This window comes from Pteropus alecto, unplaced genomic scaffold (genome assembly GCF_000325575.1).
Source record: "Pteropus alecto unplaced genomic scaffold, ASM32557v1 scaffold177, whole genome shotgun sequence".
NCBI classification, from domain to species: domain Eukaryota; kingdom Metazoa; phylum Chordata; class Mammalia; order Chiroptera; family Pteropodidae; genus Pteropus; species Pteropus alecto.
The window spans coordinates 36,882-44,587 of NW_006442207.1; the positions used below are offsets into that span (position 1 = coordinate 36,882).

At 44.7% G+C, this 7,706-nt stretch overlaps 1 pseudogene; it reads left to right on the plus strand.

Moving 5' to 3' along the window:
* The first annotated feature begins 452 nt into the window (after positions 1-452).
* LOC112470198 lies at positions 453-571 on the plus strand (annotated as a pseudogene).
* Positions 572-7,706: the final 7,135 nt, after the last annotated feature.

A 7,706-nucleotide genomic window follows, 5' to 3' on the forward strand; every position in this document is an offset into this window, starting at 1 on the left:
CTTTGGTAGGTGACTGGGTCATGGGGGTGGAACCCTCAAGATGGGATTGGTGCCCCCCAAGAGCTCCCTCGCCCCTGCCGCCATGTGAGGACATGGTGAGAAGACGGCCATCTATGAACCAGGAGGGGACCCTCAGCAGACACCAAATTTGCCTGTACCTCGATCATGGACCTCCCTGCCTCTGCTGTTTATAAGCCACCCAGTCTGTGCTGGTTTGTTAGGGCAGCCCAAACGGACTAAGACGCCTAGCGTTACCTTCAAATAATTTGGATTTTTATCATTATTTTTACAAAAACAATAAAAAGTTGTTACGATAAAAGTGAGGTTAAGAAAATCGTCCAGAGTTGGGATTTGAAAGCAAATCATTCTGAATCCGGAGGATTCCTCTATTTTCCAGCACCCTAGAACCTACCCGGTATGTCCTGCTTGTTTGCTTTGAAAGATCTCCAACAGTCTACGGCCACGCCACCCTGAACAAGCCCCATCCCGTCCGATCTCAGAAGCTAAGCAGGGTCGGGCCTGGTTAGTACTTGGATGGGAGACCACCTAGGAAGACCAGGTGCTGTAGGCGTAAAAAAATAAAAAATAATAATAATAATAAGGGATTGTAAGGTGACAAGGTCCTTGCAATCTGTGAGGTCAACCAAGGGTTGCCTTGCCTAAAAAAAAAAAAAAAAATCATCACCGAAATGAAAACACAAGATCAAAAATTCCTGTGGAGCACTCACCGACCCCCAGGCACCCCGTACACACACTCCGGTGTGAGATGTGTTCCTTTCAAAGCTTCCTGATTTACCAACTCTCTGAGCCAGGGCCACAGTGTGGCACACCACAGTGTGGAACATAGGGTGTGGCACATAGGGTGTGGCACATGGGGTGTGGCACGTGGGGTGTGGCAGAGGAGGGTGGCACATGAGAGTGACACGTGGGGGTGGCCCGTGGAGAGCAGGGTTGGTGGGAGGGCACATCGTGTTCTATGTGACCACAGCTCAGCGCAGTCACTGCTCTCTACCCAATCTCTATCCAGTCTCCCCAGAGGTTCATTGCATGTCACTGTCCCCAAGTCTGACCCTTTGGTTTGGATTCAGTTTCCCTATTCAGGCCTCTCGGACAGACCCTCCACTCAGACTGTCCACCTTCAGCCCCGGGCACAAGCTGTGCTTCCCCTTGCATTGAGTCTGGAAGCTTTGAACCGACCCTGTGACAGGCCAGACTCCACTTAAGTGAGATAAGGTCCAGGTCGTTTCCTGAAGGTACTCCAGGGAAAAGAGCAAAGCATCCCTTGCCTCCCTGGATGAGCACACAGTATGCATGAGTCCCCCTCCTCTTCCTCTTGGCACCTGGTTACAAGACCTCCCGCGCTGCATGGCCCAGAACTCCCAGCACGAACACCCGACTGCTCTTCCGTGCTCTTCTTCCTAGTCCCCAAGTCCAGATTTCTAGTCTATGAGACACACACATCTTTTACGTAGATTCATTTTACGTACAGCAAATCCCTCCCATGCAGCTGAGTTTCTCTACAAGGATGACATTGGCAAAGCGCTCCTGAATACCTTGTTTCACCTGGGCCTCACAGAAGCCCCGTTAGGGAGACCTGTTCTGCCCAGATGGGCCATCCACACAATAATAGCAATAATGACGTCTAACATTACCGAGTGTGTCCCAGGCAATGCGCTAACGAGCATCTCGTGCAGATTATCTCATCTAACCTTCCAACCACCCACTGAGGTCATTGTTATCCTCGCTTTATAAATGAGGATGCCAACTCTCAGAGATGTTAAGTAACTTTCCCAAGGTCACATAGCTATCGAGTGGTACAGCTGGGATTCGAACCAGGTCTTTGAAACTACAGAGGCCATTTTCTACATCTGGCTTGGAAAGACGAGTAAATCTATATATTTCTCACAATAACTTTTACTCCAACACATAGTATACTCTGGGTCGTCTACCTGATGGCAGAAGTCCACCTTATAAGGGAAGGTTGCCACCAATGCTAGTACCTAAGTTTATATCTGTATTAAAATCTTATTTCTGCCCAGTGAAAAAAGAGTAAATGATGGCCTTGACCCAACGTCAAGGCTTCCCCAGACTGCTGGGATGACTAGGTGAGATCATGCATGGCAACGGTTTCTTCCAGTGTCTGACACACCGTCTGTGCTCTACGGAAGGCAGATTCAGTCATCTCTTTTATTTCTTCTGAATGCTCATTGTATTAACCCAAGGAGAGCCAAAGTATCACACAGGGCTGATGCTAATGGTAGCTGGGTTTTTCTCTGACATTAAGTGAAATTTATTTTCCAATTTTCTGCCATGTAGTTGAAGGTACAATTTAAATTGTATAAATATGTTAGTACTTCAGGAGGAGGAATACATTGTGAATAAAAGTAACTAGAATAAAATACCCAGTGGATGTATATGTCAATAATTATATATGAATTCATATGCATATATTTTAAAACTATGTTAACCAACAAGTTAGTAGTCATTGGTTAACAGGTGGTTAAATCGGGAATTCCAGTTTCAATTAATGGAAATTGTTATTAAAGAATTTTCCAATAGAGAAAATGATGCATTTAATGCATCGATAGTTTTAAAAGGAATAAACAAGGAGCAAATTTAAATCAAGTCATAGTAGTAAGAGAAGCAACCTTTACTACAAGGAGAAAAACCCTTTAACCTTAATCCAGGTGATTTATTTCATCCTATCAGGGTCTGATTTCTCTGGCTCTCCGGGAAGTTTCTAAACGTGAACGTTCACTTCTTCCTCGATGGGTGAGATTCGCCAATTCTTGTGTACACTTAGAGATTAATCTTCAAGCTCTCTCCTCTGCCATCACCAACTCTCCCTTCATGTTATGTTCCCACAGGGCCAGCTAGGCACAAAAAGTTCGAAGAATGGGGGGTGGGAGGGGGCGGTAGATGGGGTAAAAGGGGTCAATTATGTGGTGACAGAAAGACATCTAACTACGGGCGGTGAACACACAATGCTATATACATACATATATATTTATCTCCTCGCTAATTCTCTCTTCTAATATTGCTCCGTCCTATTCTCTGTCTTCCGTGCCTTCGAGGACTCCAGTCACACGCGCTAGATCTTTCGTCATACATCCCTCATTGTCCACGTGTGTCTCACGCTCCCTCCAGTTTTCTTTTCCCTCCGTGCGTCGCTCTTTTTCTTTCTGACATACCTTTCGAATCGCTATTCCTCTCAACTCTGTCTTGTCTGTTGTGAAACACGCTCTTGAATTCTTACCTCGTTACTACTTTTCCTTTTCGAATGTCCATTCAGTTGTTTTCTCTCTCCAGGTTTCCACTAGAAGTCTCCAAATTGTCATCTAATTTTTCGACGGTATGAATCACCGTTATTTTAAAGTCCGTGTCTACTAACGCCAATGTCCGGACCCACTGGAGGTCTCTGTCTTGACCGTGTTTTTTCTTTTGGTTTTCAGTCATGTAGACTGGGCATTGTGTATGAAAAATGACACAGAAAATTTGAAGCTCTGTGTGATGTTATCGTCCTCCCAAGAGAATTTATTTTGCTTCTTGCAGGCAGTTCAGATACGGGAAAATCACCTTGATACAATCAGGGGTGAAGGTGATTTAAATCTGGGCTCAGTCTACGTGGGCGGCTCTACTTCTGGTTCATCCCCGTCCGAAGGAAGGAAGACATGGTCAGGAGCCACAGCTGAAATCCTGGGGTACGTATCAGAATCCCTCCTTCTTGGTGTGCTCTAAAGTATAGTCCTGGGCCCATAAGAATGCCAGGAGCTCTGCTGTCACCGTAGCAGGATCTCGGGGACCGCTTTCTGCTTTGGCAATTCCCCCAAGGGGACAAGTGGCACCAAACGTCAGACTCACTTTGCTGCGCTTCTTTTCTGTCTGGGATCTCGGTCCCTCAAGTCTTCGCTTCTCTGGCAGGTCTCTGCTCCCTTCCAACGTCGTTTTCCGTATATTATATTTTCTAATTGTCTTCAGTGGGAGGGCTGGTGTACGATAAGTGAGCCCACCATGACTGAAAGTGGAAATCCCCCTCGTGGCATTTTAATTGAAAAATGTGATGAGTTAGGTACTGAAAATTGGGTGGGGGAAAAAAACAACAACGAGGGAACAAGAATATTCTGGAAGACGAGATTGCTTGGCAAGAGGAAACACTGGATGGCGGCTCTGCTCTGTCTCTTCCCCTCTCATATGCTCAGTTTGGGTTTAAGAGCCTTTGAGGTAAATTAGAGACTGAACAAGTCTGTGAGGAAATAATACCTACAGCCAATAATTGTATTTTCCGAAATTAAAGTTTTATGTTCAAAGGCAAATTTCATTTTTAAATTAGAGTAAATAAATGAAATGCCACAGATATTGCAAAAGGATTTAAAATATTGCTAACACTGGCTACATGAATCAGACCAAGTACGTAAGGAAGACATAGGCATCTGAATGAAAACAAATGAATGCAAGACAAATCGCACTCACAGCCTAAACAAGATGATCCAAATTTTCTGATATACGAAGACTCAAACGAAATCAGGTAAAGAGAGTCTTATTTCCTTAGCAACTTCCTGTTTCATTTGAACTCAGAGAAATCCTACATGTTCAGTGATGAATTTAAAACCTAATTCATACTGTTTACAAGGTGGACACAAATGGACTTAGACTCAGGAGACCCTGGACTCCAAGGCTGGTTTCGTCATTGCCAACTGGCAGCCGTGACCGAGCCCCTCCCTCTTTAACCCTCAGATGCCCGGGACTGGGTAGGACTCCTGGGCCCCTAACTTCTGCTCCAGCTCAAGCTATGCATATCCGTTGTTCTCCCAGATGGGTCTGTTCCTTCACAAGTGACCACGCTACTTCAGGTGGCACCAGGAGCGTGGACACCACCTGTCATGCTGACCTCACAAATAGGCCTGCCAGCCTGCCACGGACAGGAATACATTTGAGTTATTTTCACAGTTGTAGAAATAACAGGTTTGCACAAACTGTCTACAGGCTTTAGTTGTCTAATAAGACTTTTTGTGGCCAAGACTAGAATGGTATAAAATTTCTCCCTCTTCTCTAACTTCATCCCCAACCGTTTCACGGCACTGAACACCGGTTCGCAGGTTTTCGCTCTCCCATGAGGAATCATCCCATGTATATAAGTCAGTTTTTTTAAGACTCTATGTCTGAAAATTATTGCACTAAAAGGTACAGGCTACGTGAAGGCTCTTGATACATATTACACCAAATTGTTTTCTGGAAAAGTACCAATCAATACTCCCATTAGCACATATGAAGTCATGCACTTCTCTCTCTTTTTCAATTTGCCATTATGAGTTTTTTAAAAGGCCCTTCTTTTTTAAATGTTAATTTGTATTTTTGAGATGAGTAATGAGGATGAACATATTATTTCAAGTGTACTAGCTTTTTTTTAAGTAAATGATCTGTTCGTGTCCTCATATTTTTTAAGCTGCTAAAAGTTCACTGTAAGAAACTCTGTGAAAGAATTTCTTCCACGGCTCCTCCCTTAATTAGCACAAAGATCAATGCAATGAAGTTTACGGAAGGCCTTCCTCCGGGAGGAAAGCATGGCTCCGTGAAAGGAATAAACAGTAACTACTCAAGATGCTCTTAGAGTTCTTATGGCTCATGTGGCTCCAGGAGACAGTCCTAGACACAAAAGCAAAAAGCGGTCACTTTTAAACTGGTTGGGATTTGTACTACGCAAAACTAAACAAAATCTGGAAAGTAAAAAGATCTATTTCCCTTTGGGGCCTGGCAAATGGGAATTTAGTTCCAGTTTACCACACATGCTCACTCTTGCAGTTCGAGAAAGCTTTCCAGAACTTCGAGATATGCCAAGGAGTTGTCTGTTCATGTTCTTCTGTTGGCACCAGCGAAAAAAGTGACAGATACGGCTCTAAACTCCAGCCAGCACTGGCTCTAACCCTGCATGTAAGCAGCACGTGTTCAACCAAAGACACCCAAAAAGTCAGGAACCTTAATCTTTACATGTTTCTTCCGGAGGAACCTTATTGAGACTCAAAATCACCAATTCGAAACTCATTAGAGAACTATCCTTTTCAGGTAACAAAATATTGTCACTTTATAGAGAACGAAACTCTACAGGGCCCAGGAATAAAAATGATGATGGAAGGAGATAATCATACAGTCACCCAGAGACCACAGCCGGATGAGACTCGGATGCTGACAAAACTGATTTGGGAAGGGGAAAAATAACGTAGGAACATCTAAAACGTGATTCTGAAAGTTATTGGAAAATGAAAAATGGCATCAGAAAATGAATTTTTGAAAGAAGTTAGGTGAAAGGTATTTGAGCTAAAAGAAATGAGACATAATCACAAGAAAACAAAAAAAAGCAACTTTGCATTACACCTGTTACGTCTCAAATGTAAGACTGAAGAGCTCGCTACCGAAATGCTGAAAGAAATAACATGATCTCGCCTTACACACATGACCAAAATGAACTATAGAAAGTTCTGATGAGAATGACAGAAAAGGGATACTTCAGAACTTGCAAAGTAAGGATTTCTGGATGGGATCCAGAAAAGCTGATCTAGTAAAAGCTATTGTGGGTATTACTTGTGGGGGGGAATTTTTTTATCTTTCCAAGGCAAAGCTTTGTAATAGAGTTTTCTTTTTATTCAAAGGTAAATAGAGTATTAAACCCAGGTCCTTAAAGAAAATGTGAACTTCCCAGCCCAAAAAGGCCACCTCACCCGGTAACTCCAGGTTTTAGACACAGGCATCCTCCTTCCCTCGCCAGCTGCTGCTGAAACCCGCTCACACAGGTAAAGGCACACCTGTCACTGGAAAGCAGAAGGTGAAGATGTGTACACGCCCTTACCTGAGCCCCTAGCTTATGCGCGTTCATGTGGCCCAACATGTCACTGTGACTATCATTCCAGCATCCCCATTTTGTTTGGGGAGGCTGCAGGTGCCAGAGAAGAGGAAAGGGGTTCTTATTAGCATCTCCATGGCCCCTGGATTTGCCTCCCTTGAATGTCCTCTGAGGGGAAACAATGGGATCCCATTGGTCATTTTCCCCTGTTGAACTGTGCTTTTTGGATAAGACACCTGCGACCAAATCAGGGTAAAATTAATGTTAATTAAATGTCAACTGAGCAACACTCGTTCGGGGAAGCAGCACCCACTCGGGGTTTCCGTGCGTGGAGGCTTCTAGAAAAGAGCTTGGGGCTCTGCTTTCACACAGTGGCAGGGAAAGGCCAGAGGCAAGGTGAACTGGGAGAATGATCAACTAGCTAGAGTCACACAGAGCGGGTGGGGGAGGGGCGGTAAGGAAAGACACGAAATTCTGAACAAAGGAAAGTCCCTCGGAAGTAGGGGGAGGTAGGGGGAGGTAGGGGGAGGTAGGGGGAGGCAGGGAGAGATGGGTGGAGCCAGGGGCTGCTTCTGAGGACAAGCTGGGAGGGAGAAGTTTCGAGACGACAGCAGTCAGCAGTGGCTCAGCTACCCAGGCTTCCGGAAAACCAGGGTGACGGAAGTGAGGATGATGACCCAACCCACCGGGGACAATAAAACCTGGCCGTCACCACTGAGAAACTCAGAGTGAGCACACAGACTAAGACACTTTCTTCACTCAAAAATGGACAAAAGGCCATCTTGCGTTTATTCCTCTGTTTTCAGTTCGAAGGGTAGTTACCTAAACGTCCTGTTTAGACCGACATTTGAGAATCTTCATTAACACGAAA